The sequence below is a fragment of the Rattus norvegicus genome, chromosome 4 (assembly GCF_036323735.1).
Source record: "Rattus norvegicus strain BN/NHsdMcwi chromosome 4, GRCr8, whole genome shotgun sequence".
Taxonomy (NCBI): Eukaryota; Metazoa; Chordata; class Mammalia; order Rodentia; family Muridae; genus Rattus; species Rattus norvegicus.
Window position 1 is genome coordinate 35562818 of NC_086022.1, and position 27424 is coordinate 35590241.

The 27424-nt window shown below is 39.6% G+C and overlaps 1 pseudogene; it reads right to left on the bottom strand.

Annotated features, from left to right (window-relative positions):
- Positions 1 to 14056: 14056 nt before the first annotated feature.
- Positions 14057 to 14874, bottom strand: LOC134486722 (aldo-keto reductase family 1 member C2-like; annotated as a pseudogene).
- Between the last annotated feature and the right edge of the window lie 12550 nt (positions 14875 to 27424).

A 27424-nucleotide genomic window follows, 5' to 3' on the forward strand; every position in this document is an offset into this window, starting at 1 on the left:
AAAAGTATTATAATTAATTTTCTGAGCAATGAATCTACTTCAGCAAAGCATTTAAAGATGCTGCATTCTTCTATTGTGTGATGCCAACTAAGGTTTCAGCATCCCAATTTTGATCTTTAAGTTATTTCCAAATTTTCTATAATAATCAATAAGATGATGTTGTGAAAAAGAATTTTCTCAGTGGATAGTCTTTTTGTGTGTGTGTGTGTGTGTGTGTGTGTGTGTGTGTGTATGTGTGTGTGTGTGTATTTTAATATATAAATGCATGCTACCATGGAGAAACAAGATTGGAAAGCTATTTTGAAAGTCTCCAAAGGGGGCTGGGGAGATGGCAAGTCTGGCTATCTCCACCACCCACCCACCTGCTAGAAGGTGACAGTCCACTCTTAGCTGTCCTCTGATCCCTCAGCCCAAATGTGGTGGCCAAAAGACATCTTGGGAAGTGCTTTGTTCTCTCCCTTCTTTATGGGTCCTGAGGATCCCTGGTTGGCTTGACAAGCAAACATTTCCATCTAGTGAAATCACACATATGCACACAAATAAAATATTTTAGAAAGTTGAAACGTTTCAATGACATACTACTCAACTATTAAAATCAATGACAACATGAAATTCTTAGGCAAATGGATGGAACTAGAAAATATCATCCTGAGTGAGATAAACCAGTCATGAAAGAACACACATGGTATGCACTCACTAATAAGTGGATATTAGCCCAAAAAGCTCAGAATGCCTAAGAAAAAAAAATTCACATATCATGTGAAGCCCAAGAAAAAGGAAAACCAAAATGTATATGCTTCAGTCCTTCTTAGAAGGGAGAACAAAATACTCACAGGAGAAAATACAGGGACAAAGAGTCGAGCAGGGACTGAAGGAAAGGCCACCGAGAGACTGCCCCACTTGGGGATCCATCCCCTAGGCAGACACCAAACCCAGTCACTGTTCCTGATGCTGAAGAAGTGCTTGCTGACAGTTGCCAGATAAGGGTGACTCCTGAGAGGCTGGGCCAGAGCCCTACTGATACAGATGAGAATGCTTGCAGCTAACCATTGAACTGAACAAGGGTCCCCAATGGAGGAATTAGAGAAAATACTGAAGGAGCTGAAGGGGTTTGGAACACCATAGGAAGAACAACAATATCAACCAACCAGACCCCGCCAGAGCTCTTAGGGACTAAACCACCAAACAATGAGTACACATGGAGGGACCCATGACTCCAGCCCCATATGTAGCAGAGGATGGCATTGTCCAGCATCAGTAGGAGGAAAAGCCCTTGGTCCTGTGAAGGCTTGTTTCCCCAATGTAGGGTAATGTCAGGAGCGTTGGGGTTGGAGTGGGTGTGTGGGAGTAGAAGCATCCTCATAGAAGCGGGGGTAGGGGTTAGGCGGTATGCGAGAGGGGGAAAAGGGGATAACATTTGAAACGTCCACATAAAATATCCAAGAGAAATAAAATCAAAATATATGAATTTACCTTCATTGTCCTGATTTAAACATTCATGAAGGGTACCATATTTTAATACATTTATGAATGGACATAAAAACTAAAAGAAATATCAGAAAAGGGAATGGAATATGAAACAAAAAGCAGCAGCCAAGTGTGAAATCAGCAGAAAATATTCAGAAAAGCAGCACACCCAGTAAAGCAAATCTGCAAAGTAAAGCAAATGCAGAAGTAGATTAGGAAAACCCTTCCCAATGAGGGCATCTCTCACAAATCACGAGTTGTGCTCGGTACCTAGATTTCCGGTCAAACCGTATTTAAGATCAGACACTGCAATGCACCCTGAAATACTCTAGTTCACATACGGAGAAATTTAGTAAACACTTTCCCAAATGTAAAAACAAATTTCTGAAAATTTACCTGACATCACTAATAACACTTTCTGGTGTCAAAAGAAATTTACAGTAATAAAAACTGTCATATTTCAGTCAAGGTTGTTTAAAAAAAAAACAAAACTGGACTCCCTTTGCCCTGTCTGAAAATAATATAAAACCATTGTCACATGAAGAAAAGATCAAAGATGTGTGACTGTTGCTCATAACATGGCTCAAATAATGGCATACTTGAGTCAAATGGATACATTTTTAAAATTTAATTCTCTCTCTCTCTCTCTCTTTTGTGTGTGTGTGTGTGTGTGTGTGTGTGTGTGTGTGTGTGTGTGTGTGTGCTCATGAAAATGTCCATACAGTCCAAATGTGGAGTCCACAGGATAGCTTTGGAAGTGGTTGGTTCTCTCCTTTCCTGTGGGTTCTGGGGATCCCCTGTGGTTATCAGGCTTGTCCAGCAAACACCTTCACCCACCGAGCCATGCCACCACTTCAGGAATTGATTTTTAAAAGTCATGTTCTTCTTTCTTAAGTCTTGTGATGAGTATAGACTGGTCAGCTTTAAAAAATTCACTTCTCATTGCAAAATTTATTTGTAATAATCCTAAAATTTCTTTCTTTCTTTCTTTCTTTCTTTCTTTCTTTCTTTCTTTCTTCTTTCTTTTGTTGTTTCTCTTCTTCTTTTCTTTCCTTTTTCTTCCTTCCTCTCTTTCTTCTTTCTTTTCCTTCCTTCCTTTCTTCCTTCCTTTCTTTCTTTCTTTCTTTCTTTCTTTCTTTCTTTCTTTCTTTCTTTCTTTCCCTTCTCCCTCCTCCCTCTCTCTCTCTCTTTCCCCCCCCCCCCCGTTAAAAGAAGGCTTACCCTATCCTGTCTGAGGTTCAGCACTTGTGTAACCTGTAAATTCAAACCTATCAAATTCAGTCCACATGCATTAACACCGAGAAAGTGTTTGCTGCCCCCAGAAGAGGTGTGTAGTCCTGTGGAGAAACAAGGAAGGGGAATGCTTTGCAGGGATGCAGCGGGGTTGCAGGGAAGCATTGTCATAGAGCAGGCCCTTCATAGGGCAGGAGGACTTGGAAAACTCTCTGGAACAGGGTGAAGTAACTTTCTCACACAGCAGGTTAGGTCTTTAAGTGCTGCTTAAATGTATCACAAAGGTAGCAGATGAAGGACGGATTGTTAGGAACTGCTTGCTGTAAAACCCAAAGAGCAGTCGTTGATCTGATAACTCGAGGATTCTTAATAGCTGAACACAAATAAACCACTTGTAAATGCCCCTGGGCTGGCCTGCCCACAGCTCTTTTCACATGGCAGTAATATATGGCCAGTAATCACCATAATGAGCCAGCTGAAGGTATCTATTTGTTAGCTGGGACGAGTTTGCATCTGGCTTTTAGGTGTGAAGCAAGGAGAGGCAATTGACAAGGCCCATTTGAATATACATTTCCTCTGGGCAACTACTTATTTGAACAGCTGCTTATGAGGCCACACAGCAGCACTAAGAGTCAGTCCGATTCAGGAGGCTGTGTGCATCTTGATTTCTATTTTTTTACTTTGACGTGCAGGACCAGCCTATTTTCTCCCCGGGTAATAATTTCTCCAAATTAAAAGTGGTTACCGGACTTCAAACCTGTGACAAGTCTATTGTGTTGACCTCTACAGCTGGGAGAAGGTGGAGGTTGCCAGGGAAATGGCTTCAGAGTGAAATGCAGAACAACACTAGGGAGTCACGTGCCAAATTGTTTGGTTTTAGATTAAGTTTCATAGGAAAATGATCCAGAGCGCTCTCTCCCTCTCTCTTATTTTTTTTCTTTGTCAAAACAAAGACTATAATACAAAGGCAACATTTTGAGCCATCTGCTGAAAATACAAAAATATTTTCATCAAAATAACAAATTGGTGGTTTGTTGTGTCAGCTTGTACATTTAATAACTCCAGTGATAAGCACTCCCCAGATATTACATAGAGGACATTTGCCACCTGGAGAAAAGGAAGGCATCTAGTTACATAAGAAATTAGCTTTAAAATGACAGGAGCTGCTGGAACAGGGGAGCCTCGCATGTCTGGAGGGGAAAGTAGCTCAGAAGTAGTCAGGAGGGAAGTCTTTGAATCTTTGCAGTTCCAGAGGAGCAGAGCAAACAAGTGCCCTTTCTTACCTTCACACAGATGGCCACCACTCCACATCTTCCAGTGCCGCTACCCTGCCATGAGCGAAAGCTATCTGAAATGCTGCATATATTTTTGAGTGATCAGAAATGTATGTGAAAGAATGTCTCTGAAAGGCCCAGGAGCTTAAAACAAAGGTCACTGGTATTTCTTATTGACCTAAAGTTTACCTGAGATAAAGAGATTTACATGAGCTGGGAAGAGGGATATTAGAAGTTTGCCTTGACATTCATGGATCACTGAGCAGTTCCAAATGCCTCTAAGCAGATTACCGGGAGGTTGTGTTTTCTGAAGTTTCCTGATCTCTCCTTTCACCAAGGGGTCAAACCTTAGGCATTTGAGATATTTAGCAAGAAACAAGATAACCGAGATTGCAACCAAAATACAAGTCAGGGGTGGGGGAGATCGTGAAGATTCCACAGGTTCATCAGTTTGCAACTGTCCTTTGGACTGCTGCATTGTATTTTATTTGGGGTTATAACAGAGAACTTTGAAGTGCAAAATAAATCACACACACACACACACACACACACACACACACATGTCTCACAGTGAAAGGATCTAACAAGTATAAAGCTGGACACAGTAAAATGTCTCCTCAACCCTATGTGCAGTTAGTCCAGTAATCTCCTGTCCACTAATTCAAAATAATTACTTATTGATTTCTCACATGTTCTTCCTGAAAACTTCCTTGTCTGTGTAAGTATATTGAGGAGACCAAGCCATGGAGGGCAGCTGTTCTCATGTAGGGAGAAAAGATTTGAATATTTTTGTGACATTTAAAGAAATAAGGTGGGTATCACAAACACCTCACAGAATATATCAGTAACCAAAAACGCTATTAAGAAAAAATCACATCTATGTCAAATCACATATTTAAGTAAGTAAGTCCATATATATTATTCTTGCCTTTTCATGTAAATGCCTATGTATTGGTTCATATTATTGTTCTACTTGTCCTGTAATGACTTATCTTTGACTTCTTTTTATCATGCTGTGTGATTGCTACATTCATTCCTTCAGTTGCATAATTTTTCATTATTTGAATAGATTAGAGGTTATTGGATCCAAACGACGGCATCTTCAAATCCGGACCTTAAAAACATTTTTTTTTAAAAGGGAAACCGTGTCACAAACTGTGTTTTTATTTTGCATTAGTGTCTGAATTGAGTTTCCATTTGTCTATATGACCTTAATTGCTAAGACTCTGAAAAATACAATGAAATCCTTGGGAATAGTATCTGAATTTATGAGTTAGGATAATTGCTTGGACTGGCGTTAACTACGCTACTACTCTAAACCTTGAAGATGTGATTTGTTCATAATAAGGTTTTGTCTTCGATTACTGATATTCTGTGAGGCGTTCGTGATGCCCACCATATTTCTTTAAATGTCAGTGTTAACTTGGATTTTTCCCCTTCCTACATGAGAACAGCTGCCCTCCATGGCTTTGTCTCCTAGACCACAGGACTAGAGTTCCTTGAAGGCTTTGCTACCTCTCTGATCCTACTTTTACCTTTAATTAAGGTAATCCTTCCATCTCCATCCTCCTCCAGACCCCTTTCTCCTTTCTTTCCGAGCTCTTACCCATATTCCACCTGAACTGCAGATCAGATTGCAGTTTTGGTCCTAAGCTCATTAAAGAAGAATGCATCTGGCATTTCTCTGGGAGGAAAATGGGCTTTCAAGTTCTAATTGGAAAGATCTGAGGAGAGAAAGACTCCAGAGTCTTTTGCCTCCTGAGTCTGTAGGTTCACTATGTGGAGTACATAGAGTCTATGATTTTGGTTGCCGTTGTTGTTTGTCTATTAAATAAAAATTGACTAAAAAATGATTAACTTCCAAGTTGGCCTGGGCAAAAATTGTGTGGGCATATTCAGCTTCTCATGGAGATCAGTATCATTTTTCTCTTTAACAAAACGGTAAGGTGTTGTTTGGTGGATGACGACACTGAAGGGTGAGAGGGTTAAAGGAGAAATTTGGTAAAGGATCAGAGTAGGAGAAAAGCAGAGGGAAAATGAGGGACTATCAGGGAGATGGGGAGGGAGGAAGAGGGAAGTAGGAAGGGGGAGGGAGAGAGGGGAGAAAGAAGGAAGAGGAGAAGGAAGGGAAGAAGGGGTCTCTTAGAACTGAGTTTCGTGTTTTGCTGCTCGTGAGGATGGACAGCTTAGGACACCACAGAGCTAGGGGGTTAAAACATAAGCATTTGCTTGGTTCAAAGGAAAAAGCTAAGGTATAGAACTGCTTTGTCTTTTTCCTAAGCTAAGGTCTGAGTGACTCGGGCTCTTTCAGCACAGCTATTGAAGGGAGGGTAGACCAGCAGCAATTTAAGAGGACATAGAATTAAAAAAGAAAGAAAGAAAGGGAAAAGAGTAAAAAAAAAAGTGCTACGTTAGCATAGTTCCCTAAGTCTATGGTGTCTTCAAACATTCTGTTTCCCATCCCTACGTCCATCTGCTGGTCACCTTTCTCTCAAGGACACTTGACAAATATTTCCTCATGGTACTGACTGATAGCAGGTTATAAGCAGGTTGTATTACCCCAACACTTGCTTTTGCACATGACATTAAAATGTCACTGATAGAATTATTTTAAGTAGCAAGTTATCTTTCTAAAAATACTTCCTTTCCTAAGCCTGTTTAAAAATGGCCCGTTTTCTGCTCTCACATGAGTGGGGCTGGGGGGCAGGAGAGAGAGAGAGAGAGAGAGAGAGAGAGAGAGAGAGAGAGAGAGAGAGAGAGAGAGAGAGAGAGAGAGAGAGAGAGAGAGAGAGAGAGAGAGAGAGGACCAGCAGATTCTTGCCTTGCCCTCCTGACCCCCACACAGCCCTGGGTCAGAGCTCCGTCCTGCCTTGATGCGTCTGCTAGAGAATAGGATCCAGATCCCCTCGGAGGGCCCTGACTCCGCACGTGTTTATTTGCACCTGTTGAGGACATACTTGCACTAATGTGTTGAACCAGATACACAGAACCCTTCAAAAATAACCAGAAAAGGATTTATTTCCTTAAGAACATCTTAGCTAATCTAAACATCAACTATTCAATGGTGATTACTTGGGAATTTCCAGGTCACATAGCAACAGAAGCGTCTGCTGCTACTGGATTCATTTAGACAAAAGCCAGAAACCAGACTTTTTGGAAAATAACAGTCAGTGTTGTAAAATCTCCTTCATATTTAAAGGACTTACAGTCTTGATGTTTGCAGTGTTTTAATGCCATTTCTGATTTTCTTTTCATCTGATGTATAACTGGTCTTTCTCCTAATGTTAGGGATAGAAAATGTATAGAAACTATAAAAGTTTTTGAAAAGATGTCCTCCGAGGTAGCAAATCGTAGGGGTTTTTTTTGTTGTTGTTTTTTTGTTTTGTTTTGTTTTGTTTTGTTTTAAGAAAAGGAAGATAAATATAGAATTACACACAGAGATGGGGATGGGGAGGGAGAAATATACTAAGAAGTGATGCCAAAATCTAGGAAACATTATTGTAAGGGCATAAGTTAAAGAAAGGTCACTTGTGTACAATGATGTACTTTTACAGTAAGAAGAGTGCTGAAAGCCGGGGAGTTGAGTCAAACTGATAAATGTTTGCTACCCCAGCATGAGTTCAAATCCACAGAACTCATCTAAAGAGCTGGGCGTGGTAGCTATCACTTTAAAATTATAATCAAACTGAGAGGAGGTGTGTGAGAGATGGGTGAGTTCCTGAATCTCATTGGATGGCCAGCCTAACCTAATTAGCCTAATTAAACTAATTAGGCTCATCTAATCATCAACTTCAGATTCAGTAAGAGCTGCTGTCTCAGAAATAAAGGTAAAGAGAGCTTTTGAGGAAAGACACTTGATATAACCTGGTCTCCACATGCACACACCCACATTTATCCACATAGGTAGGGGTGTGTGTGTGTGTGTGTGTGTGTGTGTGTGTGTGTGTGTGTGTGTGTGGTGTGGTGTATGGTGTGTGGTGTGTGGTGTGTGGTGTGGTGTGTGTGTGTGTGTGTGTGTGTGTGTGTGCTCTTGTACCCTTCTGTTTTGGTTTGAATAAGAATGGCCCTCACAGGCTCATGTGTTTGAATACTTAGTCACCAGGGAGTGAAACCCTTTGAAAGGATTAGAAAAATTAGGTGTGGCCTTGTTAAAGGAAGTACGTTACTGGAGGTGGGTTTTGAGGTTTCAAAATCCAGAGCCAGGCCCAGTGTCTCTTTCTGTCTAGGGATCAAGCTGTAGCTCTCAATTACTTCTCCTCCTGTTGCCATGCTCCTTGCTACCATGATCTCTGCCATCACAATAATATACTAAGCCTTTGAAATTGTACGCATGCCCCCAAAGAAATGCTTTCTTTTGTAAGAGTTGCCTTGGTCATGGTGTCTCTTCACAGCAGTAGAATGGTGAAAAAGGCAGCTCCCAGGGGTGCACAAATCCACACTAGCAAGCACATGCATCCTCCCTCCAAAAAAGGCTCCTGAATGTGGTTTAGGAGATGAGGATCCAAATTCTCTAAAATGGTTTTAGCGCACATAGTGGCTTAGCGGCAGGAAAGCAAGCTATCATTAATTGAACACCTACTCCATTTATTGTCCCCTCAAATCCTCTAACAGAAAAGGAATATTCAGCTCAGTAAAGCTGTGCAAGGTGTCCACACTAAATGACAGAGCTAGGATTTCACCTCGTTGTGCTCACTCCAAAGTTCAGTACAACATGCTATATATTGTTCACAATTTATTGTGAAATATTGTTTAAAGGAACAGCTATGTCACTTTGCCATGTGACTGCTCTAGCTTTTGGTTCTGAGTTATTGTTTCAGTTCCTGACATGGTATGGAGCCAGGTGCCATTAGGGGTCTGTAGAATTCTTCTGGGTCACTTCCCTACATTCTTCTGTAGACTGGAGTTTGTAGTATCCTCCTACGGAGCAAGTTTAGAGAAAGCAGCAAAAGAAGGGATATGTTTGAACCCAACATTTAACTCACATCCCAGGCATGTTCTACGTGCTGTCCATAAAATCTAGACTAGAAGATGTAGACCTACCCGGTAGACCAGGGACAGCAGAGAGGAGGAATGTGGGGATGCCCTAGCTTCTCTACCAGAGGCCACTAGGTTATCCTCAGCTGTGCATTTTCTTATTGAGTCTACACACACACACACACACACACACACACACACACACACACACACACACACACACGCACACACACACACACTTTTTTTAAAAAAAAATTAATAATAATTATAGAAGAGGAGGCCATGAATCTGAAAAGGAGTTGGCAGAAAGAGTTGAAGGAGTTCAAAGAATGAAAGGGAGGTGAAAATGATGTAAATGTATATTCGTGTGTGAAATGCCCCCAAATCAAAATTTCATAAGAAAAAAATTATTTAAAACCATCTAGTGGGTGTGTGTTTATCACTGTTTGGGGAACCTGGGATTTACCAAGGAATCAAAAAAGTTTCTCTTATGGGACTCCCACTCTTAGCCAGGAAAGACAAGTAGTAAATGACATTTTCAAAGGAACAAAGAAAGGGTCACCCACAGCCAGCAAAAAGACAAAGAACTCAGTGGAGAACGGTGGCTTGAGAGGTGACTGACACCCTATGTCCAGTTTATATGAAAGGCTGAGGTCCAACACATCCAGCCTACCTACTGTGTCCTCACCCTAACATGAAGGAACATGTTTACTGAGATATTGGAAATACAGTGATTAGATTTTTAAACCGACAATTCACTTGTGGTGTACGTCTATCTGTTGTGGATAGGAAATTATAAATTAGCCATAAGTCCAAAGATATGATTGAGTCTGACAGGCTCTGGACAAGAAATCTCACTGAGATTTTGAGACCACACCCTGGCACTGAGATTCTGTGCTCATTGATTTTAAAGCAAGAGAAAGGGGGACCCGCAGGCAAAGTAAATGATCAGACACAGAACTGACTGGTGGAGTGGTACCGAGCTATGGAAGATGACAGAGCAGCCATCCAAGACCTCCCCGCTGTTTAACGCATTACCACCTACATGCTCTTTGAAAGAAAAATGGTCACAACACTTTGGGTGCCTGCCACAACTGCCCTTCCTGAGAAAATACTGTCTTTCGATGTGTTTACATCAAATCGTGGCTGGATTGTGAGCGTGATGCTGCGTGCGCACACACAGATCCTTCTTTTGCTCCTTTGATTTTTTTTTTCTTAGTACTCCTGACTTTCTTGGGAACTAATACCTTGGGCAATTGGTAAATGGTTCCTATAGCAACAGTCACCATGTGAAATCCCTTCCAGTTTCTTTCCTCCCTCCCTCCAACCACATCTCGGTGGTGTTTTGTTTTTTTTTTAATTTTTTTTATCTTTCCATTATTTTATCTCAGCATGTTTGAATGATATAATACTCATTCTTTAGACTACTTTTCTCAAATGTAATGTTCATTTCTAGTTACTGGATAGGCTTTTTAATATAGAGAGGACCCAGACCTACCCAGGTACCATTAACTCTGTATTGGTGGAAACATAGCACTTAAAAATAAAAATTTTCAAGGGCTAACATTCTGTTATACTGATATTACTATTTTAATTCTGTTCATGAACAGTTTCTTCGCAGGATGGATGGAATTTAAAAACCAGTACAGAAGTGTTTATGTGTCTTCCTTAGCAACGACAGGCATCAGAAGGCCACCACCCCCTTACTACATCTTAATAAAGCCACTGGTGCAACTACAGTTGCCATCACCAGAAGTAGGGACTGTGAAAAAGCTCTTTAATGATCATTCAAATGTCCTTCCTGTAGCTTTTGTGACACAGTATATTACAGGTGAGAGACTTTGCCCTGACATGAATCTGGCTTCCATATGTCTCTGGTTTGCCGAAAACAGGCCGGCTAGAGCAATTTGAGAACAGATTTACATTCGCTTTCACATCATCTGCTTCCACAGATTGACACCCTTGAGTGTCCCAAAAGTTCTTTCATGTTGCTTTATGGATTGAGATTCATAAATTTTTTTCCACTCGTGCCTATTTACTACATCTCAGTAGAAAAAGCCCCAAAGTTTTAGAAATGTCTCAACACTTGCACGGAAGTTTCATTCCACATACACAGGAGGGCCATCTACTGTGATAGTATAATAAGATCTTCATGTCAAATAGCTAAAAATTAAATCCCAGCTTTGCCACTGTGAAACCTTGGGCAACTTAGCTCCTTGTAGGTGAAATGTGGATAATTGCGATACTAAGTTAACACATAGAAACCACTTAGAATGGAGGAGTTCATTTACCTTAACAACCTCTCAAGCGCTGCCTTTGCAGAGCACATTCCTGTCATACTAAAATTAGCACAGTGTCAAAGGTCATCAGTCCCTTCCGCTCAACTCTCCTCGTCTCTCAGTTCTAAATTATTATTCATGAAGTGCAGAGGCCAGATTCAAATGAACCCTGAAGTTTTCATCTATTTTTCTAAAGTACATTCCAAGGAAAGTCACTGGTGGGAAGCAACAGTAAAATCAAGTGGAAACTTAGAGTAAAATCATATAGATTAATAGATCATAGTCTATTGGTACAAAAAAAAAAGTTTCATTTTTTTTTCTTCTTCCCATTGAGGTCAGGAGTTCCCTCCACAATGTCTGCCCAAAGAATCCACAGGTACTGGCTATAGTTCATCAGGATTGAGAGCATTTACGTAGAGATCATTTCATTTTCAGAATCTATTTCTAAGACTTTTGGCCATTTGAATCAGTTTGCACATATTTCTATGAAGAAATATATGACACAGGAGCCTCTTTCTTTCCTTCCTTCCTTCCTTCCTTCCTTCCTTCCTTCCTTCCTTCCTTCCTTCCGTCTGTCTGTCTTTCTTTCAGTATGTTTTTATTGTAATAGAATTGTATCACCTCTGCTCTGCCATTTCCTGCCTGAAGCCCCTCCCAGCAACCTTCCTTTAAACTCCTCCCCTACTATCCCACTCTCAAGTTGATAGCTTCTTGTTTACTAATTAATATTGTTTTATACTATGTATGTATATGTACAAATCTCTCTCTCTCTGTCTTTCTCTGTCTCTGTCTCTGTCTCTGTCTCTCTCTCTCTCTCTCTCTCTCTCACTCTCTCTCCACACACACACAGGTCCATTTCTTATTTTATTTTAAATTTTATTTATTCTTCTCTCACATGTTACATTCTAAACAGTTTCCCCTTTTCCCCTTCCCCCATCTCAGTCCCCTTTCCCATCCCATCCCCATCCACTCCTCCTTTTATCTGAAGAAAAGGGTAGGACTCTCATAGAATTCAACCAAATATGGACAATCATGTAGCAGTAGACCAGGCACCACCCCTTGTACTAACACTAGTCCGGGCAACCCAGCAGAAGGAAAGGGTTCTTAAAAGCAGGCAAAAGAGTCAGAGACAGCCCCTGCTTCCACTGTTAGGAGTCCCTCAAAAAGATCAAGGTACGTAACATTAGCATACATACAGAGAGCTTAGCTCAGACCCATGCAGGCTCCTTGATTGTTGGTTCTGTCTCTGTGAGCCCCTGTGAGCCCAGCTTAGTTGATTCTGTGGATATTCTTTGACTCCTCTAATTCCTACAATTCTTCTTCTCTTCAGCAGGATTCCCTGAGCTCTGCCTAATGTTTGGCTGTGGGTCTCAGATCTGTTTTCATCAATTGCTGAATGAAGTCTCTCTGAGGACAGTTATGCTACGCTCCTGTCTATGAGTATAACGTAATTTCATTAGGGACCATTTCATTGACTCTTTTTTTAAAAAAAATTACCAGTCCTGTTTAGTTCTATCCAGGGTCTCTGGGCTATTCATCCTCTGGTTCCTGACCCTCTAGGTAGTGTCAGGGCTGTCTCTCGTGGCATGGGTTTCAAGCTGGACCAGTCAGTGGTTGCCATCTTTAACCCAGCACATAATGTAGGCAGGACAAATTGTAGGTTGAAGGTTTTGTGCCTGGTTTGGTGTTCCAATCCCTCTACCGGAAGTCTACCTGGGTAAAGCCGAAGACCAGTTTAAGGTCTGCATTCCTCATTGCTAGGAATCTTTGCTAGGGTTACCCTTGTAGATTCATTTAGTTTCCATTATACTAGTTTTCTAGCCTATACCGACATGCCTCCAATTTGATTTGTCTCTCCCAGTACTTTCTCCCTCCAACCTGCCTCCACCCGATTCCTCCTGTCCCCATGTTCCCCAGTCTTCCCACAATATGTCTTCTATTTCTACGTCTCAAAGACTTCATGCCTCCTTCTTTGAGCCCTCCTTGTTGCTTAGCATCTCTGGATCTGTAGGTTGTAGTGTGGCTATTCTTTTTTTTTTTTTTTTCCTTTTTTTTTTTTTTTCGGAGCTGGGGACTGAACCCAGGGCCTTGCGCTTCCGAGGCAAGCGCTCTACCACTGAGCTAAATCCCCAACCCGTGTGGCTATTCTTTACAGCTAATTTACACTTATAATTGAGTATATACCATGTTTGTCCTTCTGGGTCTGGGTTATCTCCCTCGGGATGATTTTTTTCTAGTTCCATCTATTTGACTGCAAATGTCATGATGTTATTTTTAACAGCCGAGTAATACTCCCCTGGATAAATATACCACATCTTCTTCATCCGTTCTTTGTTTGAAGGACATATGGGTTGTTCCTAGTTTCTATTAAAAATAAAAGTATTATGAACATAGTTGAGCAAGTGTCCTTGTGGGAGAATGGAATATCCTTTGAGTTTTTGTTCAGGAGTGGTATAGTTGTGTCTTGAAGTAGATCAATTCCAAGTTTTCTGATAAACTGTCACAGATTTTCACAGATGTTGAACAAGTTTGCCTTCCCACCAGCAATGGAAGAGTGGTCTCCTCACTCCGTATTCTTACCAGCATGATCTGCCATTCATGTTTTTGATCTTAGCCCTTCTGTCAGGAATGCAATCTCAGAGATTTTTTGATTTGCATTTCCTTGATGGCTAGGGATGTTAAACATTTCTTTCTTTTTGAAGAGAAAAAAAGAGTTACTTTTACTTCGGTAAGTGATTAAAAACTTAGTGTCTCTCCTGTAGGCTAGTGAACGTGGCTCCAATTGCTAGTAATGTGTTAAGAGTCATATGGACCACCCAGAAGTGCTGAGTTTCATTAGCATCGCCTCCATCGGCGGTAGTATCATTACCCACATTTAGGAGCTTAGGTAGATGCCATGACAAGTGCTCTCATATTAATATCCATTAAAAAATGGAAAACTGGGGTGTCCAGCAGCAATGTCCACAGGAAAAGATCTGAAGCGTCTGTTCAGGCCATCTCGGACTGCCAGATTCTCTAAAGGCGACTGGAATTCAAATACTCAAATGTTCTCTTGCATCTCATTCTCTTCATAACTATGGGCCAGGGCAACAACCCCATGCTGTACCTGGTAGCGAAGGGCAATCTGAGTTGGACTTTGATTGTGCTTTTTGGCCATGGCACAAAGAACTGGACTATTCAAAAGAAATGGGGCATTCTTGTCCACCCAAGTTATAGGATGCTGAGACCCCAGGGCCTGGTAGACAACCAGAATAATGTCTCTTGACTTGCAGAACTCCAGTAGCTGGCTCTGGTTCAGATAACGGTGACATTCTACCTGGTCCCACACAGGCTTGTAATTGAGCTCTGACTTGTTCAGGACCATCTCCAGCTTCCCGTGATTAAAGTTGGACATCCTGATGGACTTGGCCAATCCTGCATCCTTATATATCTCCAATGCCTCCCTCATAGCACAGAGATCTACTATCTCAAACAATACTTTTCCATTCTCATCTTTTGCATATATCTCCTCTGATGACTTAATTAATATCAAGTTATGAATAAGATAATCTGACATAATCTAGTTGAAAGTTTTTCACGAAACATTTAAGTGCTTCCTTTCTTGAAAATTCTCTGTTTAGATCTGCATCTCACTTTTTAAAAATGGATTATTTGTTTACTTGAAGTATAGTTTCTTGAGTTCTTTATACATTTTGGAAATTAGCTCTCTGTCAGATATGGAATTGGTGAAAATTGTTTCCCATTTTGTAGGCTCCCATTTTGTCCTATTGACAGTGACCTTGGCTTTACAGAAGCTTTTCAGTTTCATGATGTCCTAATTGTCGGTCTTAGTGCCGGTGTGGTTGTTCTCTTCAGGAAGTTGTGTCTTGTGTGCCAATGAGTTTAAGGCTATTCCCCACTTTTTCTTCTACCAGGCTCAGTGTATCTGGTTTTATGTTGAGGTCTTTGATACATGTGGACTTGAATTTTGTGCAGGGTGATAGATAAGGATCTATTTGTATTCTTCTACACTCTGACATCCAGTTAGAGCAGACAATTTGTTGAAGATATTTTATTTTGATTCCACTGACTAATCTGTCTTTTTCTATACCAATACGTGCAGATTTTATTACTATTGCTCTGTAGGACAGTCAGGGGTGATAATATCTCTAGAAGTACTTTTACTATACAGGATTGTTTTATGTATCCTGGATTTTGTTTGTTTGTTTATCCATTTGAATTTGAGCATTGTTCTTTCAAGGTCTGTAAAGAATTATGTTGCAATTTTGAGAAGATTTCTCTTGGTAGGATGACCATTTTTACTGTTATTCCTTCAGATCCATGAGTATGAGTAATCTTTCTATCTTTGGATAGCTTCTTCAATTTCTTTCTTCAAAGACTTTAAGTTATTGTTATAGAAGTCTTTCACTTTTAGACTCTAAGAGGCTACAGATGCCAGCCATACCCAGCAAAAATTTAAAACACCATAGATGGAGAAAAAATATTCTAGGGCAAAGTCAAATTTAAACAATATCTATGTGCAAATCTGGTCTTATAGAAAGTACTGAGTCCATTTTTTGTTGTTTATGTGTATACAACTTCAGGGTTGAAAACTCTGCATTGAAAAACCAATAAGGAGTCTTGTCCCTAGGAGAGGCTTACTGTCCCTCTAGCAGTCATTAATTGCCTGCAGTTCTTTGTCTACGGGTAGGACCCTGTAAAATTTCCTATTGATATTGATGTCCATTGACATTGACATTTTGACATATTGACATTTGATATTGACATATTGATGCATGACATGTCCATCGATATTGCCACCATTTCAGTCTTGTTTTGATAGCTATTTCTAGGAAACACTGTTTAATAGAAGATGTCCTAGTATTCTATCTCTTAAATTCTTTCCTTTTCCTGATGTTCTCTGAGCCGAAGTGTCTATGATGTAAATATATCCACCAGGCCTGGGATATTCACGATCACGATCAAAATTAGCCTTTTGTCTATTATAGTTGGTTTTTGTTTGTTTGTTTATTTGTTTTCTTTTTTTGTGATGGTCTTCATTTTTCGGTAAAGATAGGCTTCTCTGGTGAGAAGTGATAGTTATACTGACTGTGAATGTAAAGACAAGATTTAGAATGTAGTAAGGAATTATATGGTCTAGCAAAGTGCTAGTCACTAACAGGTAAGTGCCCCTATTGTACCTTTACACACATCTTGTCATATTGGTAACATTCAAGGTTCATAGGTGCTGTAGTGGGTAGGACTATTTAATTACCTTCCCTTGGCAGCTTGCATAGTATTTTCTAGTACTGTAGAAGCTAGATGACAAGAATAAGGCTTTTAGGTCAGATACAGCTGAAATCATTTGAGTCTTATGTCCTGAGAATGCAATAACTTCAGCAATAGAGGATAACTTCATCATCTGAGAGACAGCCAAGGACTACATCAATTGTCTGTATTGTTTGGGGAGTCACTTGAACTATACTTCCTAATTGTTTAAAGGGAAGGGTTTTTTTTTTAATTGTTGGTTTGTTTCCTGCTGGAGTGTTGTCAGTCTTGAGGGTATCACAAGGGGCCCAATTGCTTTTCAGATATAAATGTGTGGGTTTAATACACTTATATGTATTATGTATAATTTTAGGTAAATATTAAATAGCATGATTCCTTGAGGTTTTATCAAACAGCCATGGTGTCATTTGTCCTTCCGACCTTTCCCTTTATTGACCTCCATCCATCCTTCCCAGCCTCCTCTCTCTTTATTGATCTCCATCTATCCTTCCCAGCCTTTTCTGTCTCTAACATCATCTCACCTCCTGTTATCTCTCCAGTCCCCTCTCAAGCTTAAGCCCTGCTACTCCATCCTCCACTGGTCCCTTCATAGTTTCCTGATTTCTGCAGTTACTCCATGTTGTATACTCATATGGAAGGATGTGGAACTACGATCCACAGGTGAGAGACGCCATGCGGCATCTTTCTTTCTGGGTCTAGGTTATCTCACTCGGGGTAATTTTTCTGTAGCTCCATCCATTTACCTCCAAATTTCATGATTTCCTTTTTCTTTACAGCTAAACAGCATTCCATTATGTACACACACCACACCTTCATTATGCATTAATCTGTTGAAGGACAGTTAGATTGTTTCCATTTCATGGACATTGTGAATAGGTAGTAATGACGATGGCTAGGCAAGGATCTGTGAAGCAAGATGTTGAATCCCCTGAGTGTATGTGAAGGAATGGTGTAGCTAAGTCATACGATAGATTTTAGTTTTTGTAGGATCTGAGCACTGATTTTCAGAGCAGCCTCACCAATTTGCCCTCTCACCAACAGTTAATAAGGAGTTTTTTCCTTCGTAACCATGCTAGCAAGACACAGTCTGATTCTGTAGCCAAGGGCTGGCTTATTATGCTGTCCCAGCTGATCTCAAACCCCCAGCAATCTTCCTACCTCAGTCTTCCCACTTAATAGGGTTACGGGCTATAGGATTTTTTTGTTTTGTTTGTTTTTTTCTAGGAAAATAAAGAGGTCTAGCTGATACCCTGATGTGTTTGTTTCCCTTCTTGTTGCTGTGACCAAATATTTGAGGAGAATCAATTTTAAGGGAGAAAGATATTTTTTTGGATCACAGTTTTGCACCCACAGTTTCCACATGGTCCGTGATGGCAGGAAAGACCCTGCATTGGCAGTCCCTTGTAGCAGCTGCTGGCTCATGTTTTAATAGACCAGAAATCAGAAAGATGAACACTGTTGCTAAACAAACTCTGCCCCCACCCTTTTATTTAGTCTAAAACTTCAGCCCATGGAAAGGTGCTTCTGACATTCAGGATGGGTCCTCTTTCCTCTGTTAAGTCTCTCGGAAATGCCCTTACAGATATGCTCAGAGGTGTGTCTCCTAGGTGACCATAAATCTTGTGAACAGTGAAGAAAAACTATCATGAGTCCACTCTTTGTAAACTTAACACTTCCAAATTGTAAAAGGCTTTCTTTCTTTTTCTTTTTTTGATTGCAATAAGTAAAAACTTTAACTACATTGGATCTACACAGGACATAAGGATAGGATATGAATAGCAAATATTCTTCAGTCTATAGTTAGCTATAATGAGAATATACTTATATATGTATACATATTAAATCTATGACATGAATCAACCTTAAGTGACAGCCACAGAACTTACAGCAAATGCTATAAAAACTCTTCTTGTAGAGGGGTTAGAGAGAGGCATCTAACCATGTCACCTGAACTATGGTTTTACATACACACACACACACACACACACACACACACACACACACACACACACACTTTTTGGTAAGACCAAATAGGCTCATAGTCAAAGCAATAGGCTTGAAAGAAAGACATAGAAAGACTAGGGGAAAAAAATCCCAAAACTATGTCATGACCATTAGGGGAAAATGTACTTATTTTCTAGAAATACTTCTCATCCAAGTGCAGAAGTGCATAATTAAAGTAATGTTTCTTCTACTGCACTGAAGTTGAGGTGTAATCCTTGCACATAAAGTAGGCTGTAGTCAACAACTCCTTTGGTTTTTCCCGATTCTGATCAGGTAGTTAGAAACCATTATCTTAGAGGCACATTTGTGCCATTTTCCCATGATGCACTATCTTCTAACATCTGTCTGCTTGGAGCTTACATGGCATTTTCCTGCCCAGTCATACAGCCAGCTTCTTTCCTTTTCTTTCCTTTCCTTTTACAGTTTATTCCTCTTGCTTCAGAATGTCCCTCCACTGGAGTCTTGGAGAGAATTTGATTCCAGCAGGCGTGTTTCTTAGATCACTTACCAATGAAGTAGGATAGATATTAGCATGGATGCATAGTTATTATACATTTCCATATACAAAAGTCTTCCCTCCCTCAGTCTCTTCTTTCCTCTTCCCGTTTCTTCCATCAACAAATATTTATTAAGCATGTTTAATGCACCCCAAACCATCCTTAGGTGCTCAGGATATGCTAGCAAACCAAACAGATATTGATCTGAGGTCTGGCAGAGTTTGCATGCTAGTGGGGAGAGTCAATAGCAAGTAGATGTGTTGCTGAATGATAGGGGTTTCTACCTTCACTCATGTTCATGCTTTCAGTTAATTATTAATGACAGAATCTCCTCCCCCAAATCCACCCTGGAAGGGAAGCACCTTTTTCACGTTCCATGTCTTATCTTAAAGAAAATAATGAAATAGCAAAAAAGAGGTTCAATCACTTCCAGAGAAAAGTGTTCAGGGTAAAATTTATTCATGAAAAATATTTGTAAGGTATGTATAAAACATAAAAAGAAATTATACTTCTTTCCCTTAAACACTTTAAAATTTAATTTAATAGAGTAGATAAACAACCAGGTAACACCAGTAGACTGACTATGTTGTCCCCAGAGGTCTCCACTGAACTATCTTGTGGTTCCTTGAGTGCCCTTTGCCCAGGTTTTAGGTGACTCCTATAATCGATAGACATCTCATAGAGGTTCCTGCTGAAACCGTGGATTTAGACTGAGTTTCTTAGACTCTTGTTTTGATCTCTATGATGTATTCAAGGCCTTTTATCTACCAAGTAAACATTTATTGTGATCTACCTTCCATAGAACAAGTGCTTACTGAGACCCAACAAGATGAAATATTGTATGGAAATGTTAAGAAGCTTACCACCTCTGCTCTTGAGGGACTAGAATTGGGACTATGTATGTACAAACATATGTATATATGTATGTATGTATGTATGTATGTATGTATGTATGTATGTACATATATATTCTACCAAAGTTAACTAAAGTAAACTCAGGATGAATAAATAATTTAAATGGACTACTAATACCTGTTTGGTTTCAGACCCAGCAACACTGGCCTCTGGGTTCTTCCAGCATCCCTAATTCCCTACCCGGCATACACTGACCCCAACCCTGAACTTTGCAGCCCAGATGCTAGGCTGCCCTTCTCCTCGGGGCACCTTCCTATATAGTCTCTCTTCTTCTTCTTCTTCTTCTTCTTCTTCTTCTTCTTCTTCTTCTTCTTCTTCTTCTTCTTCTTCTTCTTCTTCTTCTTCTTCTTCTTCTTCTTCTTCTCCTCCTCCTCCTCCTCCTCCTCCTCCTCCTCCTCTTCCTCTTCCTCTTCCTCCTCCTCTTCCTCCTCCTCTTCTTCTTCCCCCCCCCCTCTCTCTCTCTCTCTCTCTCTCTCTCTCTCTCATTATGTGCCCATGCCCTTTCTCTATTTCTCTTCCCCTTCCTATTTTCCACTCTCCCCAAGGTGACTTCTTTGGGGCCAGTGAACAAAAGCTTAAAAGCAGTTTCCCAATAAATCTGCCTTTAATATATTCCTATCAAGTTTGAATTGACTCATTTTACTGGTGGCAGAGATATAACCTATCAACACCCAATGAGGTAGAAGCATATATTAAAAATCTCCCAACTAAAAAGGCTCAGGGTCAGATGGATTCAATACAGAATCCCACCAGACCTTCACAAAACAACTAACACCAATACTCCTCAAGTTACTCCTCAACACAGAAAAAGAAATGCATTCACATTCAATCTGTGAAGCTAGGATTATCCGAATACCAAAATTATACAAATAACCAGGAAAAAGAGAACTATATAGTCCAATATCTCTGATGATACAAACACAAAAAGTTCCCAATAAAATACTGGTAAACTTGATTCGAGAATACAGCAAGATTATACACCATAATCAAGTCAGCTTCATCTCAGAGATGCAGAAATGATTCACAATACATGAATTGATAAATAAAACCTGCCACATAAATAAACTAAAGAACAGAAATCATATGACCATTTGACAAAATCCAATATTCATTTATGAGGAAAGTTCTGGGAGAATATGGATACAGTGGACATATCTCAACATACTACAGAGAATATTCAAGAAGCTAACATCCAACATTATCCTAAATACAGAAAAACTCGAAGAATTTCTACTAAAATTAGGAACAAGACTAGAATATCTACTCTCCCCACTTGTGTTTGCCTTACAAGGATTATAACTGGGAAAGAAAGAAGTTAGTCTTTCTTTGCGGACTGCGTAATTTTATATGTAAGTGATCCTAAATCTCAATCAGAAAACTCCTTCAGCTGATAAATACATTTAGCAGAGTAACAGCATACAAAATCAGCACACAAAATTAGTAGCCTTTGTAGATGCAAACAGAAAAACATCATGGCATATCATTCACAATCATCTTGCCAAATTATCTTGGAATAAATCTAACCAAGGAAGTGAGAGACTTGTACAATGAAAACTTTAAGACACTGAAAAAAATTAAGGAAGATAATAGAAAAATGGAAAGACTTCCTGTGCTCATGGACTGGCAATATTAATATTGTGGAAATGGCTAACCTAGTAAAACCAATCTAAAGGTTTAATACAATACCCTTCAAAATCCCAACATAATTCTTAATAGAAATTGAAAAAGAGGAAATATTAATTTCCTTTAAAAATACAAAGAGCAACAACAAACTGCTGGAGCCATCAGCATCCAAATATCGAGTTATATTGCAGGGCTATGGTAAGGAAACCATCATAGTGTTGGCATGGAAACAGACTTACTTATCACTCAACTAGAATTGAGAAGCCATGTATAAACCCACACCCCTGCGGCAACCTGATATTTCGGGGTTTGTTGTTATTATCTGTTTGTCTGTTTGTTTTTGTTTGGTTTGGTTTTGAGTTTTGTTTTTGCTTTTTTCTTTTTCTTTTCTTTTCTTTTCTTTCTTTCTTTCTTTCTTTCTTTTTTTTTTTTTTTTTTTTTTTTTACAAAGAAGTCAACAGTTCACACTGGAGAAAAAATAGCATATTCAGCAAATGCTATTGATTAAACTGGTGATTTGTATGTAGAAGAATGAAACTTGATTCTTATCTCTCCCCCTACACAAAACTCAAGGCCAAAGGGATCGAGGACTTCAACATAAGCCCTGATGCCCTGATTTTGAGAGAAGAGACACGAGAGAATACACTAACTCAACAGGCACAGGAAAGGACCTTCTGAACCGGACTCCAATAGCGCAGGCATTAAAACTGACAGCTAATAGATAGGATCCTATGATAATACCCAGGTTTTATACAATAAGGGATATCATCATTCTAGTAGCAGCCGACAGAATGCAAAAAACCTTTACCTGCTGTACATCTAATAGAAGTCTAGAATCCAGAATACATAAGGAACTAAAAAATTAAACAAGAGGAAAAAAAAACAACCCAATGTGAAAAATTGGTCCTAGAACTAGAGTCCTTATAAGATAAAGTAAAAAAAGAGGCATTTTAAAAAATGTTCAACATCTATAGCTGTCAGAGAAATGTAATTTAAAACTATTTGAGATTTTGACTCTCTCTTGTCAGAAGGGCAAAGAAAGAAAGAGAGAAGGAAAGAAAGAAAGAGAGAGAAAAAGAAAGAAAGAAGGAAGGACAGACAAACAGAGGATGATAACAATGGTTAGGTAGATGTGAGGAAAGGGAACCCCTTACTCATTTCTGGGGCAGTCACTTTCGAAATTTAGACCAATCGTATGATTCAGATATATTAATCTTCAGTATATTTCCAAAGGACTCCATGTCTTTATTCTATGGATACATATTATCTATATCCATAACTGCTCTACTCAGAGTAGTCAGGAAACGAAAACAGCCTGGATGTTCACCAACTGATGAATGGATATTGCAAATGTGTTATATTTACATAATGGAATCTTATTTTGTTATTAAGAATAGTGAACCATTTTAGTAAGTGGATGGAGCTGGAAACATTCATCCAGAACTAGATACACAAATGTCACATGCTTTCTCTTACCTGTGGATGTTAGCTTTGGGTCCTATGATATATTCATTTCATTTGCAATATGCACAGAAGTCATGATGTTACTAAAGGGCCACAGGGAGGACTTCTAAGAGAGAGGAGACAGAATACAGTGGCATAAAGGTGACAAGGGAGTAAGGGATCTGTAAGGGTTAAACTATGATGGAGGAACACAGAAGGAGCACAAGGATGGATAAATAACACTAAAGAAATTTTGAAAAAGATATGTGGAAGCCTACTTCTATACAAGCAACACACACACACACACACACACACACACACAGAGAGAGAGAGAGAGAGAGAGAGAGAGAGAGAGAGAGAGAGAGATCCTGCAGCAGTGCAATGATGGTGCTACTAAACATTAGTTAGAGGATGACTAATTTAAAACATAGAACCAAACCTTAGTGCTATGCTCACTCTATATTTCATTTAAGAAATATTTTTGTTTGCATGCTTCCAGATTTAATTAATTTTCATTTTTTCCATCTGTCTTTACCTTTCCAGCTATACTGAGAGCTTGAAACTCTTCTGTATTTTGGGACTGTGGGGTTTAGAGCCAGATGAAGGTTAGAGTTATTCCATAAGATCATTTTCCATGAGAGCTTTCTGATGTCTGCTTTAACCTGACGCAGCTTACAAGAAACCAGTAGGTGTGGCTGGTATTGAATTTGTATTCACTTTTGTATCTAAATGTCTTAAAGAGAATCTACTATACAAAGCTGTCTATGGGAGGTGATTTTAGATCATGTGTGCTATGATTTGTATGTGTTAACCACAGTCGTGTCCTAAAAACCTCATTCTCACAGGTGAGAGGTAGCCTATTTAATATATGGTTAATTAGGGCAATGAATTCTTGCCATTATGATGAGAAGATAGTTGTTGCAGGTGTGGGTTCCTGATGAAGGAGCATCTATGACCCTCCCCTCCCCCACTCCTCCCTCTCCATCCTTTGCTCCTCTACCTGGCTGGCATAAGCTAATATACTTTGGCCCAAAGCTCCTTTTTGGACTTCTAGCCTTCAAACTGTAAGACAAATAAATTTCTGTTCATTACATATAATTCTGTCATGGCAGCAAAATTAGAAAAAAAGGCAGTTGCAAGAAACTGTCTAGGAATCTTGAAAGAATTCTTTTTTTCTTCACTGGTGATAAGCGCAGGCAAGAAAACGGAAGTGCAAGCAGGCAAATCAATCAGGAATTCTTGAAAGTAATGTTTGCGGCATTTTAATACTTGATTAGCTTTGAACTACAAAATTGTACTGGCTGACAGAAAGTCGTTTTTTATTTTCGAATAATTGAAAGCTGTTACTTGATTCTTTTTCATTCTAGAAAGACAGATTAAAAGTCATCAAAAAAGATTAGGGGATGGCCTAAGGGAAGACAGGCTTAGAAGCAAACTGTAAGATAGGTCTAGGGTGAGTCTAAAGGACTGCTTGTACATTCTCAGATCCAGGCATGTTTTAATAGCACCCTCATGGTTTCTAGGTGCTTCCAAGATGCTTCTGTGGAAAAATGATACATAATTGTACAAAACCAAAGAGAGATTATTAATCAGACACTGTTGAGTAAGCATGCCATTAAAATGAAGAGCACTAGGAAGTATGTTAGTGGATTAATTTGGGTATGAGAACTTATCATTGGGAGTACATGAAATTTCATGTTTTCTTCCCTCTGAAATATAGTTTCCATATATTCCTAAATATGGCTTGTCTTCTATAGTTGCTCTTGGACTATTGGTATGTACTCAAAGAGAACTCATGATTCTGCCTTTCCTGGAGCCCAGGTAGAGATCCTAAATACTGACAGCTAGTTTTAGGTCACAAAAATGTCTCCAGAGAAAACAAAGGGACACGACCAGGTACCAAAAGAAGTACTTGTTTTTCCGTGGTTCATGTGTCTGGAGAAGGAAGCCTGAGGGGTTGAAGTGGCTTCTTTATAAGGGAGTTTGTCATGGAATCTGATCCACCGTTCAGTCTTAGACAATTCACTAACTTTATTTAGCTTACCAATGTGTTCTTATCTTTATGAGAAAAGGAAATATGCCCGCCTTCTGTAAAGGCCTTTGGAATAAACTCTCAGAAGAAAACTGGTTTCAACTAATAAACTCACCAGAACATAAAAGGACATAGAAGAAAATAGTAAAACTAATGTGCTAATCCAGTCAATAAATGCCCAAAGGCAGCCTTAAGTCAAACAAGAGGCAGGAAAGAATACAAATGTCAGGCCTTGAGACAGTGACAAAAGGACATTTCTTGGCGTTGACCATGATAGTTAATCTAGGAAAGGTCAAGAAACACCTTGAACATTCTAAACAGGGCCATCATTTCTCTTTCAGAGTTCTTTCAGAATTAATGAGGTGTCCCCTCAGCCAAGAATCTCAGAAGCTTTGCCTTTCTTCCTTCTAGGTACATAATGGATGCCAAAACTGGTGGCTAAGCACTCAGTTCTCCACTCTAGTTCTCTCACTGAACATTTAGTCCTGTGTAAAATTAGAAAGCAAATGAAGGCTTTCATTATTAAACAACCATCAGCCCCAGATCCCTTTCAATGATGTAATCAGTAGGCAAGACATGTGTATGGTAAAAAACAAAACAAAACAAAAACACAAACAAATAAAAACAATTCACAGCACTTCATTAGCAATACAAGGCATTCAAATTCAAATTCTAGAGGTGTGCTATTTTTCATGGACGTGTCTAATATTTATAGAGGAATAGACTCCAAAAGATGAAATTCTTGCCTCAGTGAGACCTGCATGAAATACAAGGACTTTGGAGGCAGTGCCAATTACAACATACATGATAGTCAATCTAATGCTTCAACTTGACCAGTTGGTAAGACATCCATTTATTCTGCTAAACATTATTTCTGAGAATGTCTATATAGGATTAAAGTCTGAGCTGGTAGATTCAGTGAAGTAGACTGCCTTCCGTGAATGTAAGTAGACATCACTCTCTCCACTGAAGGTATAAATAGAACAATAGACTAGAAAGGGAGAATGTATTTCTTTCCTATTTCTGCTGCATCCTGGTCGTCGGCTGCCCTTTATCTATGATGGCCCTTCTTCCCAGGCCTTCCAATTCTGAATGAGCCGTACCACTATCTTCCTTGGGTCTCAAACATTCAGACATCAAATCATCATAAGTGTGTGTATGTGTATGTGTGTGTTTGTGTGCATGCGTTTGTGCGTGTGTGTGTGTGTGTGTGTGTGTGTGTGTGTGTAGAACCATGGTTTCAGTGGGAAGGGGGTTTATTCTACCTCCTCTCTGGTAGTTCCTTACTGAGCCTTAATATCTTCCAATATAAGAAAAGAGAAGAAGCCCACAAAAGATGTCAGCCAGTGGAGAAAGTTGTCTCTCCTTTGTCACTGCCTCCCATTAGCCCTTCCCGCAGTGAGATTGTTATAAGCAGTACAGGACTCAGTGAGCTTTGGAACTCTCCCAGCAGAATCACCACCTTGCAACAGCCTCTCACTCTATCCAAGGGGTACTCCTATAATGTGAGTAATTTATCAGCTTTAGCTATAATTCAGTGCCATGGAAACAGGGTAGAAAGGATAAAGGGGACATTTTTCTAGAAGAAAAAAATACTTACAAGGAATAATAACCAAATGCAGTATATTATTCTCTAATAGATCTCATAAAAAACACTCTATGCGACTTCTGGGAAGCATTAACACCAAGGTATTAGCAAAATTAGGTCAATAGGGTCAGTTTTTTTTATATGTGATCACTGTACTGTATTTATGTAGAAGACTATCCTTATTTATAATACATACTAGAATATGCCAGGTGGTGCTAGTTCCCAGAGACACTGTAGCAAATTCTAAGGAGCTTGATGCAAAACAGCAAAAATTCATTTGTTCGTTGTTTCTCAGTTCTAGAAGCAAGCACATAAAATCAAAGTGTTGGACAGTGTTCCTTTCTGTACTTCTGAAGTAGAATGTGTCCTTGCTTCGTCCAATGTCTGGGACCTCCACACAATCCTTGGCTTGTGGCTGATAATCGCCCATCTATGACTTCTATCTTCATAATGTCCCCTCATCTTCTCTGTCTGCTAACCCTTGTCCTACAGTCCCTATGGAAAGAGACTTGCCATTGGATGCCCAGCCGACACAGATCATTCATGATGATTTCTTCATCTCTGTATCTTTGAGGTAATTATGTAGGCAAAGACTTACTTCAAATAGGATAACATTTCGTCTCTTAACAAATAGTATCGTTCACAGGAACAGGGACTTAGAATATGGAAGTGCCTTTTTGAGACCACCACTCTGCCATCTACAGAAATGCAAAAGTGTCTGACATTAGGATATCCGTTGAGCCTCAGTTTGGCAATGAATTGCCTGAAAGTTGTCTGTGCAGATTGCTCGTTCCAGAATTTTCCTGTCTTATTCTTTACTCTAAGCC